The sequence below is a fragment of the Lynx rufus genome, unplaced genomic scaffold (assembly GCF_022079265.1).
Source record: "Lynx rufus isolate CCGP_SWC_20201006 ecotype Redwood Valley unplaced genomic scaffold, mLynRuf1.p SCAF_2, whole genome shotgun sequence".
Taxonomy (NCBI): domain Eukaryota; kingdom Metazoa; phylum Chordata; class Mammalia; order Carnivora; family Felidae; genus Lynx; species Lynx rufus.
Genome location: NW_025814834.1, coordinates 216,693,899 through 216,707,119, shown reverse-complemented (window position 1 = coordinate 216,707,119; position 13,221 = coordinate 216,693,899). Strand labels below are relative to the sequence as shown.

At 44.3% G+C, this 13,221-nt stretch overlaps 1 protein-coding gene across 3 annotated transcripts in view; it reads right to left on the bottom strand.

Moving 5' to 3' along the window:
* The window catches only part of RERE (arginine-glutamic acid dipeptide repeats), a 423,597-nt gene that overhangs the window by 314,895 nt on the left and 95,481 nt on the right, over positions 1-13,221 (bottom strand). The gene's annotated exons all lie outside the window — the stretch shown is intronic.

Sequence of the window (13,221 nt, the reverse complement as noted above, 5' to 3'; positions counted from 1 at the left end):
TCAGGCAGCAGCAAACCAAATACGAGGACATCTATTCCATTCTCAATCTGTTAGGTTTCAGATGGATGTTTTACAATGACCACCAAGAGCTGTTAGGGATAAACTTTGAAAGAAGGCAGACATACACCCCCTAGATCTCCATTAGAGAACTGGAAGGAAACCAGAATGGATCCCACGTCCAGCACTAAAAGTGACAGAAAAGAGTCCAGTAATTCCCAGAGAACCCACCATTGTGTCGACTATATTGTGTGTGTTTAGCGTCCGTGGGAATGCTGACATGTGGGCTGCAAGTGGTGACTGAAGAGTCAATTAAGTGGTGGGAAAGGGCTTGCAGCAAAACTTTAAACTAAAAATAATCCATTTTTAGAGCACTACAAGAAATCTGCTAAACTATAATCCAAGTCTGTATTCCCAGCTTCAACAGTAAACGCAGTCGTTAAGAGTGGCTAACACACAAGACCTTAAGTACGTGTCAGTTCAAGTTAGAAACCTCTGTTTTACCAAAGGTTATCATTGTTACGGCCTCCATTTCTCTCCTCAGAGAGTGTGTGTGACAGTAAGAAAAACAGCAGGTACGACACACGAAAGAAAGAGAACAGTCAATTTACTTTATAGAACATTGGGCCTTTCAATGAATTCCTAGAATTACAAATTCTAAAGCTGTTAGATTTCTAGAACTTTATAAGTTTTCTTGAGAAATGGGTCAGATGAGACTGTGGTCTCCCCCCTGAGGTCTCTAGTCCCCGTAGCTGAGGCAGAGACCCCGTAGCTGAGGTCTCTAGTCCACCCTGAAGAGCGTCAAAATTAAGACAATCAAGCAAACTGGACAAGCAAAAGCAGAAATGTCCCACAGTTCATGAGACCAGAGCAATGGTGCAGGCCAATAACCTCTGACTTCTGACAAGGCACCAGTCAGCTGAGATTTTTTTTTCAGTTCTGGGAATAAAACTGTTTCATTTCACCAACGGTAGAGATTAGGCCGGTGTGTTTTTCCAGGTGATTTTACGTGCTGAGTGATACTGTCCTCACCTGGTGCTGTTCCAAGAGCAGCCACCACCAATTCATCCCGAGCCCCTGGCTTCCGCATCCTTGGGGCACCAGCTCTGAAGTCAGATGGCCGGGCTTGTCTCTGTTCTGGATTTATTAACAGAGTAACCTTGGGAAGCCACCACATGCTCATCTGGAAAATGTGATTAACAGCAGTACCTACTGAGGGGCACCTAGGTGGCTCAGTTAGGCGTCCCACTTTGGCTCGGGGCATGATCTCGTGGTTCCTGGGTTCAAGCCCTGTGTCAGGTTCTGTGCTGACAGCTCGGAGCCTGCTTTGGATTTTGTGTCTCCCTCTCTCTCTGCCCCTTCCCTGTTCGCGCTCTGTCTCTCAAAAATAAACAAACATTAAAAAATAAATAAAAAATAATAGTCCTACTGAGACCAACTATAAAAGACTTAAATACAGAGAACTGAGGGCTGCTGGAGCGGTGCTGGTGGGGGGATGCGCTAAATGAGCGAGGGGCATCAAGGAGGACACTTGCTGGGATGAACCCTGGGTGTTATATGTAAGTGATGAATCACTAAATTCTATTCCGGAAATCATTCTTACACTCTATGTTAACTAACTTGGATTTAAATTTTTAAAAAATGAATCTGAAAAAAAAAAAATAGTGCCCACTGCATAAGGTCATCACAATGATGACATGAAATGGTTGAAGACAAGCCCCATGTGGAGTGCTGGGCCCGCAATGAGCACTGGGAATTATTAACACTGTGATCATGGACTCCATCGTGGACTCACTGTAAGAACCTGGTTAAAACAGTCAGCCTGGGCCCAAACCGCCCTGTCAGTGAGGTTAGCAATTCATTGCTTACAAACCACATCCCTGGACAAGGGGGTCAACACTTTGCTTTTCATCCTTATTACTGCCACCGCTGCATCATTTACATGCACAGAGGAGGAGGGTGTCTGGACAGACGCCTAGCTGGGTCAGGGAAGCACAGTATCTCTCACAACAGGCAGGGGCTGTCTCAGCTGCCAGCCCCTTGCCTCCTCTCTCCCCTGCACTGCCATCCCCATAGAAAAGAGTGCAGTAGGGACACACAGTGGCCACGTTTGTCAAAATACTCTATATAGCCCAAGTATTCTGGCCAAAGATTTTGATCAAGTGGTCCATCACGGAAAGATTATTTTTGTCCTCAATTTATGTCCTTAAAGTACTATTAAAAATCTAAAGAGGCCCAAGGTGTATTAGAGATAAAAGGAACGGGGAGGTGGGAAGGGAAGACAGACAGATTTCCAACAGGTACCCTACTATATATTTACCAAAGCAAAACTAGTAAACGTATTGAAAAACACTGATTTACATAACATAAATGTAGAAAACAAATGATGGAAATATGCTGTTTAATTCAAGTTAGAGGAAAGATAGTGTGTCTATCAAAGAAGGGGTTTCTGGGACGCCCAGGTGGCTCAACCAATTGAGCATCCGACTTCGGCTCAGGTCATGATCTCACGGCTTGTGAGTTTGAGCCCCGCGTGGGGCTCTATGCTGACAGCTCAGAGCTTGGAGCCTGTTTCAGATTCTGTGTCCCTCTCTCACTCTGTCCCTCCCTGGCTCATGTTCTGTCTCTCTGTCTGTCTGTCTCTCTCTCTCTCTCTCAAGAATAAACACTGAAAAAACTAACAAATAAAAAAATAAAAAAATTTTTAAAAAGGAGTTTCTGTACAAAAAATCCCAAGTACTGCATTCACTTAAGTTGCCTCATTTCTATTCTCTGATCTAGTAAAAGTAGGCTTATCTACAAATAATGGATTAAAAACTCACTTTTTTCTTAACATTTATTCATTTATTTTCAGAGACAGAGAGAGGACAGAGCTCGAGAGAGGGAGAGACAGAGAGAGGGAAAGAATCCCAAGCAGACTCCATGTTGTCAGCACAGAGCACAAAGCAGGGCTCAATCTCACAAACCGTGAGATCATGACCTGAGCAGAAATCCAAGAGTCAGATGCTTAACAGACTGAGCCACGCCGGGAGCCCCAAAAACTCACATTTTTCAAAACACTAGAAATAACCTATTTAAATGTTTACTTTTTTTTTTTTTTTTTGCAGGAACACATTTAATTGGCCAAGCAATAAGGGTGTTTTTTTTTAATCAGATCATTGTATTTCCAATAAGCAATCTCCACCCCTACATATTTTCATACAGAGATGTTACCCTTTTTTCTATTTATAGTGCTAAGTACACAGTGAGTTTTTAACAAAAAAATACTCACAGATGGATCAGTTAGTTGAAGATAACCCAGTCTAGCCTGAGGCATGGAAAGTTCAGGGTGGAACTGGAGGAAGGGAAGGGGAGACTGGTGAATGTGGATGGAAAAGCACTTTCCTTTCTGGTTAATAGCTTGCCCAGGGAAAAAACTGCATTTGAAAATTCCCAAAAGATCTTTCTCCAAGAGCAGACTAATATTAACCTAATTCTCTAAAAATAAAAAGTAAAATAGTAATTAATGTTGGTTTTATAAATCTTCCTCATTTCCTACATACATGCTAGATAAACGAGTTCCAGGTTTGTGCAGGTTTCTACACATTTAAGCTTTTTCATTTAGCCTCCTCCCTTTCAGATGCACTGATTCTGAAGTGCCTCCACCCCCAGAGTTAATGGCACTCCGCTCCATGCCACCTCTCTACCTTCCCGCTCCATGCCACCTCTCTACCCTCCCACCGAATTCTACTGCGGCAATTCTCACAGATTTAAAATTATTTTCTTATATATTGGTCTCACTGCTAACATGAAGCTACTTCAGTGCACAAACCATGTTTTATTCATTTTTATATTTCCAGTTTTCCTAAATTATTTATTCACCCATTAAAGAGGCCCACTAAACCTACTATGTGTCAGATGCTATCTGCATTCAACCAAAATGTACTGACGAGGCACTGTTCTAATGAACATTCGGAACACATCTGTGAATGAAGTGGCCTCAGGGATCGTGCATTCTGCGAGTGGAAACAAACAATAACCGGCAGACATATACGAACGTACACCCAAGGCAATAAGTGCCAAGAAAAAATAAAAAGCTGAGTGTCGAGACAAGGAGGAATAAGAGTGTGCCACGCGTAGAGCACCAGCCACAGTATTAAATGGGGCGGTCCTCATAAGGACTCATGGCGAAATGACATTGGGGCAAACCCCTTAAACAGGTGAGAAAGTTAGCCAAGAGCGTAAAGTGGATCTCTAGAAAAGGGCTTCCAGGCAGAGGGATGCACAGAGTAAAGGCGAGTGGTTCAGCAGCCTTTCAGGAACAGCAAAAAAGGACAGAGGAGCTGCAAATGGGAGGGGTGGGAGACGCAAGTTACAAGGTCAGAGGTCAGAGAGGGTCTCATAGGCCCTTATAACTGTAACTCCAACTCCAAGGATAGACAAGGACGCATCCCCAAATATGTATGTTTGTACATGAAAAACAACGAGGCACTAAAACTTCAAAAAACAGGAGTTTTCGTGTTTCTCTTGCACCCCAATGGATCATCCTGCACATCTTGTTTTTTGGAGAAGAAACCCCCTTCTTTGAAGCTCACTGCCCTGTGCTGTCACAGCTTCGATGGTTATCACCATATTGTCATGACAGCTGGGAACAGTGCAGAGGATGTGCGTCCCTAAGTGCTTCAACACAGGCTGTTGTGTCCCTGGGGCTTCTCTGCAGGCCCTACAGAAGATCCTTGGATATGGGATGGTTGAACTGGAAGGGGGCCTGGAGTTTCTTAAAACCAGTCTGGTAGGAAAAGAGGCACCTAATCCAGGCCAACAGGATATGGTGACTTGGTCCCATATCTGTTCTCTCTCTGCTGGAAGAGCTGCTGGCCTCCATTAAAATTTTAATTATATTCTAACAAATATGTTGTCCTCCCTGACTGCTTAAACATATGAAATGGCTCAGTGCTAATTAATATCAAAACTCAAAACTGAATCATTGTGGGACGCCTGAGTGGTTCAGTTGGTTAAGTGTCCAACTTCAGCTCAGGTCATGATCCCATGGTTTGTGGGTTCAAAAACCCCACGTCGGGCTCTGTGCTGACAACTCGGAGCCTGGAGCCTCCTTAAGATTCTGTGTCTCCCCCTCTCTCTGCCTCTTCCCAATTCATGCTCGCTCGCTCGCTTGCTTGCTTGCTCTCTCTCTCTCTCTCAAAATAAATAAATAATTTAAAAATTAAAAAGAAAACTGAATCATTGTATTAACGCAAAACCCTCATCTCTGTTTCCATAGCCATACATGGAGCTGGATGGTCACCTACTACTAATGCTCATAAATAGCTCTGTTTCTCACACTGAGTGACTTATTTTTATAAACATGTTGTTTTGTAAATGTTAGTTTTTTAAAGTAATCTCTAAACCCAACGTGGGGCTCCAACTCACAACCCTGAGATCAAGAGTCACATGTTCTTCCAACTGAGTCAGCCAGGTACTCCTGTAAATGTAATTTGTAAAGTTTGTTTTTGCTTCTACCGCATTTATTTTTCAGTCACCTTCTACATATAACAAGTGACACAGGCTTTTTAATTTTAGTAGTGATATAAAGTTTTATTTTAGAGCAAATGTGGGTTTTTTTTTAATGTTTATTTATTTTTGAGAGAAAGAGAGTGCTATCAGGGAAGGGGCAGAGAGAGGGGAACAGAGAATCCAAGGATTTGAAGCAGGCTCAGCAACGACAGCAAGAGAGCCTGATGCAGGGTCTGAACTCTGGAACCGTGAGATCACGACCTGAGCCAAAGATGCTCAACCGACTGAGCCATCCAGGCGCCCCTGAAGCAAATGTGTTTAAGTGCAAAAAGTTAGGAACTTTAAAATATTTTATCCTAAACTGTTTAACGTCAGGCCACAGTACGTACGGCACAAGCACAGGCCGTGCAGTGGACGACTGAGGAAGAGGCAGAAATGCTGCAGTGGGAGGCTCTAAAGTGCAGGCACCAGGAGAACCGCGCCCCAATCCTGTTCTCCCTCCAGAGCCCTAGCACTCAGCGCGGCACACTATGCTCCGCAAACGGCTGTTGAACAAACGCAAGTAGTGGAACCAGAATGTTCGTGTACGTATCTCTCTGGCTCTCGGGTTCACGTCTCATCCTTCCTAATCCAGTCAGTCTCGATCTTGGCTGCCCAAGGCTGCGGAGCGCTTTTGAAACTTATCAAGTTCCTCAGGTGACTCTAATGGGCGACCATGGGCGCACACCGCTGCCCCATCCAGCACCAGCTTCCTAATTAAACAAGCAATCAAAGCCCAGAGCGATCAGTGTTACGCTGGGGCGAGTATGGTACTTAGAGGCAGGCAACCTGACCTAGTTTAAAAGCCTCCGGAACAATTAATAGAGACAGGAAAGAATGAGAAGCAATCAGCCAAACCGTACAGTCTAGGAAGAGGGAGTAGCAGGGGCAAAGGCCGAAAGATAAGAGACTATACGATAAATTCAAACACTCACATTGTTCCCAACTCTACCGCCTAAGGTGACCACCTGTCCCAGCTTCCCGGGACTGAGAGGGCTCCAGTCAAGCCACAGGGCCTTCCCGTTTTAAAACCGGGAAAGTCCCAGGGACCAATTGGTCATCTACCACCCTACTATGACGGAGGAAAAGAACTGCTAATCTACCTACTCTTCTGGAGAGTGAAAGGGAAATAAATTCCACAATTCAGTATGAAAATCAAAAAAACTGTCTCATACTTTCTACCTTCAGGGACATGGTTCCGCCAAAAATGCAAATGTCCAGTGTCTGCATACATTTGCCCACGATTTGGTACACAGTTGTTTTTACTACAATCGAGCGGTTTAAAACGAAACAGAAAACCTCCTACAACTGTAGGAAGTACTTTACTAGATAAGAAATTTAGCAAATGGAAGACATGCTAAAATTTACTTTTTTCCCTTTTTTTAAGTTTTTTTAATGTTTTTATTTATTTTTGAGACAGAGACAGAGCACAAGCAGGGGAGGGGCAGAGAGAGAGGGAGACAGACTCTGAAGCAGGCTCCAGGCTCTGAACTGTCAGCACAGAGTCTGACGTGGAGCTCAAACTCACAGACTGTGAGATCATGACCTGAGCAGAAGTGGGACGCTTACCCGACTGAGCCCTTTTTTTCAATTTTTTTTAATGTTTTTATTTATTTTTGAGACAGTTTTTTTTCCCTCCTTAAGAAGAACCAACAAGCAAGTCTTCATCATGAACACAAACTAAACACAGGCATTGCCAGAAGCACACGGATGGGGACTGGATAGGCCACAGGACTGAGTCACCTGGCTTGTCCCTCAACAACCCCTTACACATTACAGAATGAAATAAAACCCTGGGGAAAGGGACAGCTTGAGCCGTTTTTTGCTTTAAGAAGCCAGAATGCTCAGCATAGCCCCAGGACAAGTGGAGTCCTTCCCTGTTCTTCAAGCCTTCTAGGTAATGACTAGATTGCCTTCAGGCAAGAAGTAAAAACCTAAGCTCTAGAATATACAGCCAGACCAACACTAAACCATCCTGCACACCTAGAAAACTGATCTGAGGATTAACACAACAATCTGCACAACCTGAACCACAGAACTCAGCAGGTACCTGGCGTGGAGAGGTGAACCTGGGGAGTGAGAAGCCGTGGCGGGCAGGGAACCGCTTTTTCATGCACAGGGGGGGTGTGGGGAAAGCATCCCTCCCCAAAAGCAGCTGGAGAGAAAGTGGAAAACTGGAAAAACCTAAGCTCTAGCCCATCAGTCTGTGGGTCCAGGAGATAGCCGGGACTGGAAAGTCTTGATTGACCTGGATCACAGCAGTAGTCGCTGCTCCAGAAATTTGGGAAGCCTCAGGTATGAATAGATGTATCAGATTTGGATGGATTTAGCCAACTTCCCTTCCAGAGAGTCATACCGTCTTTCCACATAGACTCCAGTAACATCCAGATCATGACAAAATTTCAGCATGAGCTTGCCTTGCTATGGAATTAAATGACACAATGCAGCAGTCAGAGAATCAGCTAATTGAGAACCTTTGCCCTCAGGAAATCTTCAAAAACCATCCTTATTTCAGCCAAGAGCTCCACACAATGGCAAAGAAAATATTTCTGTTGAAGGAGGCCTTTGCTAAAGGCAACTGATAAAATTCTCCCTTAAAAAAATACTTCCTGGGGCATCTAGGTGGCTCCCTCAATTGAGCATCCCACTTGGGCTCAGGTCATAACCTCACGGTTTGTGAGTTTGAGCCCCGCGTCGGGCTCTGTGCTGACAGCTCAGAGCCTGGAGCCTGCTTCGGGATCCTGTGTCTCCCTCTCTCTCAGCCCCTCCTCTGGCTCACACTCTGTCTCCCTCTCAAAAATAAATAAAGATTAAAAAAAATTTTTTTTTTTAATAATTAAAAACAATACTTCCTCAACATGATTTTAAAACTACATCTCAGGCTGCCTGGGTGGCTCAGTCGGGTTAGTGTCAGACTCTTGTTTTTGACTCAGGTTATGATCCCATTGTTTGTGAGATGCAACCCTGTGTTAGGTTCTGCACTGACAGCATAGAGCCTGCTTGGGAATCATTCATTCATTCATTCATTCTCTCTCTCTAATAAAAACTTTTAAATAAAGAAATACTACATCTCAAGCCAATATTCAGTATCATTATGAATATGTAATATTAGAGGAATCTTGAATAAAGCAAGGATGTACACTACTGCTACTTTTATTTAACAATATTTCTGGAAGTTCCAGTTGATTAATACCAGAAAAAGAAACATATTTTTTAAAAAGGAAGAGACAGGGGCACCTGGGTGGCTCAGTCGGTTAAGCATCCGACTTCGGCCCAGGTCATGATCTCGCTTTTGTGAGTTCAAGCCCCACATCAGGCTCTGTGCTGACAGCTCAGAGCCTGGGGCCTGCTTCGGATTCTGTGTCTCCCTCTCTCTCTGCCCCTCCCCTGCTCTCAGAGTCTCTCTCAAAAAAAAAAAAAAAATTAAGAAAAAATTAAGAAAAAAAATTTTTGGGGGTGGCTGAGTGGCTCAGTCGGTTAAGCATCCGACTTCGGCTCAGGTCACAATCTCACAGTCCATGAGTTGGAGCCCCACGTCAGGTTCTGTGCTGACAGCTGAGAGCCTAGAGCCTACTTCGGATTCTGTGTCTGCCTGTCTCTCTGCCCCTCTACAGCTCATACTCTGTCTCTCCAAAAAAAAAAAAAGTTTAAATAAATAAATAAATAAATAGGAAGAGACAATTATTTGTAGACAGTAGGATTGCTTAACCGGGAACAATTTAAGAGGGTAAACCTGAAAAGTAATAGAACTAATAAGAGTTTAGAATGTTATTAAGCAATAAGTATCAGATGCTTTTCTAAATACTAACCATCTATTAGAAATGAGGGAGGGTTCACAATATAAATAATATTGTTTTTTAAATGTTTGTCTTATTTGTGAGAGAGACACAGAGCAGGGAAAGGGCAGGGAGGAGGGAGGGGAAGACAGAGGAGCCAAAGCAGGCTCTGTGCAGACAGCAGAGAGCCCGATGTGGGGCTCAAACTCATGAAGTGTGAGATCATGACCTGAGGGGAAGTCAGATGCTCGACCAATTAAGCCATCCAGGCACCCCTACAAATAATATTCTTAAGAATAAATTTAAGATGGGGCATCTGGGTGGCTCAGTCGGCTAAGCTTCTGACTTTGGCTCAGGTCATGATCTCACAGTTCATTGGTTTGAGACCCGCGTGGGGCTCTGTGCTGATAGCTTGGAGCCTCGAGCCTGCTTCGGATTCTGTGTCTCCCTCTCTCTCTGCCCCTCTCCTGCTCCTGCTCTCTCTCAAAAACAAGTAAACATTAGAAAAAAATTTTTTAAGAATGAATTTAAGAGAAAACACGAATGTATATAAATAAGACCATATCCTTGTATCTGTCTTATGAAAATAATAAATTATATATATAAATATATATAAAACTTTACTAAGAGCTTAAACAAATAGAAAAATACAATGTTCCTTTGAGAAAGCAAGCCTTACTCTTCAAGTTAATTAAAACTATTTCCATCAAGGGGCTCCAGCGTGGCTCAGTCAGTTAAGCATCCAACTCAGTTTCGGCTCAGGTCATGATCTCATGGTTCGTGAGATCAAGCCCCACGTCAGACTCCTGGCTGATAGCTCTCAGACTGCTTGAGATTCATTCTCTCTCTCTCTCTCTCTCTCTCTCTCTCTCTCTCTCTCTCTCCCTCTCCCTCTCCCTCTCCCCACTCTCTCAAAAGAAGTTAATTAATTTTAAAAAATTGTTTAGAAAAAACCATTTCTATCAAACTCTCAGTAAGTTTTTATTTCATTCGTTTGTTTCTGGAGGTTGCAGGGGTTGGCAGAGGCAAATGACAAGATGACTAAGTTCTTAGGAGGTCAGCCTTCGGCTGCCAGCGCTGGTGACCCACACTAAGAGAAGCCCTGCATCTGAGTTCCCTTTGGATGGTGGCTCTCCACCCGTGCAACTTTCCTGTCACTCTCTCGGCTTTCAGGGAGAACGCCAGGCCGATCGATCTGTTCCTTTTGTCCCAACTACCGCTCCTGGCGCAGACAGGAACGTTCCATTTTCATTCCTCTGCTCTTTCTTCATCCAACTTCCTTCGTTCTGCCCCATGTCTACCCCCAAAACCTTCAACCCTCACTCCGCGTTAGGAGCATCCCAGAGTCAGCCCGCCTAGACTCAAACCCTGACCTATTTCTGCCTACTCACTGTGGAATCTGAGGCAAGTTAGTTTTTCCAAGCCTCAGTTTCCATATCTATAGGTAATAACAGTACCCGATTCAGAGTTGTAATGAGGGTTAAATGAGCCAACCCGTAATAAAATCTTGCCACCTAATAAATCCCAAGAATACCAGCTCCTGTCTAGGGGCTGCTGGACACTGACAAAACCCATTTCAGCACACAGACTGCTGATGCGGGTGGTTTAGGTCTCAGCCTTAGGAGTCGCTGGCAACATCCCGCTACGTGTCTCCGCTCAGCTCCTTCTCCGGTGCCACAGGGCCGTTCTCTGGCCTACGGCTTCGAAATCTGAGCGTTCCTCGGGGGACCTACGGATGGACTTTCCTTCACACACCATACACTCACTCCAAGCAACTGGCCCCTCCACCTTTTTCAACTCCTGCGTATATAAATGAGAACCTCTAGACACAACCTCTCTCCGGAGCTTCAGATACACATACATCCAACTGCCTGTCGGGGCCCCTCCCTGCATGTCCCACGTGCACCTCAAACTCGACGTGTGCCACACACCTCCTCTCCTTTGTGTACTTTCTGGGTCAGTTAATGGCACCACCATCCCCTCAGGCGAGACAATCTCTCACTCTTCCCACCCCCTCACAGCCACCTGGTTACTAAGAATTGGTTCTGTGTTTTGAACATCTCTCATCTCCACTTAGTTCGGAGGCTCACGATCTGGTTGCGTTACTTTCCTAAGGCTTCCCTGACATAAAGTACCACAAACGGAGTGGCTTAAACGATAAAAATTCACGGTCTCACAGTTCTACAGGCTAGAAGTGTGAGATCAAGGTATCTACAGGGTTGGTTCCTTCTGAGTGCTGGGAAGAATGCGTCGGTCCCAGGCCTCTCTCCCTGGCTTGTTGACGGACATCTTCTCCCTGTGTCTCTTCACACTGTCTTCCCTCTATGCGCGTCTATCTCTGTCTAAACTTCCCCTTTTAATATGGCCACCAGTCATACTGGATTAGGGCTTACCCTGATGACCTCATCTTAACTAATTACACTGCAATGACCCTGTTTCCAAATAAGGTTGTGAAAATGAGTACCGGGGCGCCTGGGTGGCGCAGTCGGTTAAGCGTCCGACTTCAGCCAGGTCACGATCTCGCGGTCCGGGAGTTCGAGCCCCGCGTCGGGCTCTGGGCTGATGGCTCAGAGCCTGGAGCCTGTTTCCGGTTCTGTGTCTCCCTCTCTCTCTGCCCCTCCCCCGTTCATGCTCTGTCTCTCTCTGTCCCAAAAAATAAATAAACGTTGAAAAAAAAAAAAAAAAAAAAAAAAATTTAAAGAAAATGAGTACCAAAAAAAATCCAAAACACAACCTTAGTTAAAATGAAGAGGGAGCTCTCAGGCACGTACCGCTCATCGCAGCCTACGTAACCAGCAAAAAGGAACATCTCTCCCTGTCCAAGCAACAATGCACTAACCACCACTTGCAGCCAATGAGAAATCATCACGACCTCAAATTCTTGTTCTTCTCCAACGAACTTTTGTCCAAAACAACCCTCCTCAATTTCCTCCTAAATTAAAACCTAATAAAAGCTGCCCTTTCCACTGTCTCTTCAGACTTGCCTATGGTTTTGGCATAGTCTGCTTATCCTGAATTCTAACTTCTCTGCCATTCTTGAACAAATTCATGTTGCTGATAAAATAATTGGCTATTTTATTTTTAAAGGTGACAGGTCACATTCTGAGGTATAGGATCAGGACTTCAACACATGAATTTGAGGACACAATTCTATCCGTAACACTGGTCTTCCCACCTCTACCTTTGCTCACCTGGTCCTACACCCACCTTCTCTTGACTATGAAAGCAATCTTTCCAAAATTCAATTCTGAAAATGTCCTTTTCCTGCTTAAAACCCACATTAGCCATTTTTCATCCAAACTGAAAGACGATGAAGATGACGATGACGATACAAATATTGAGTGCTAACTCTGTGTTTGGTACTGTTCTAAGTACTTTACATATATAACCTTATTCCTACAGGATGGGTGCCACGATTATCTCCATTTTATAAGTGAATAAACAAAGCAACAAAGGTATTAAATAACATTGTTCAATAAAGCCATGCAGTTAGTAAGTTTCAAAACCGGGATTCACACTCAGGCTCTGCACCCCAAAAATAAAAAGCAATCTGACAGGAAAATTCAATTTACTAGTCAATATAGACTTCCCCTTTTGAACCTTAACCTACCGGTCGCAAATAACCCACTGCACAATCCAATCAGAACTTGCATTACAGGAAGAGGGTGCTGAGAGGGACCGGTGATCTGCCAGAACACAGCTATCACGTCCTGAAAGCCTCACAAACATCAAAGCAGCCAACCATTACCAAAACAAGGGGTTGGAGGGGGAGGTAAGGGTGAGGAGGCAGAGGATAAGATTGCAGAATGACAACAGCTAACAACCCAGGCCAGCCGGAATATGCCCTCGGGTTAGAAATAGGGATGAATAATCAGAGTGCCTGAAAGGGCCTTTACTAAGAAGAAATGAGTACAGA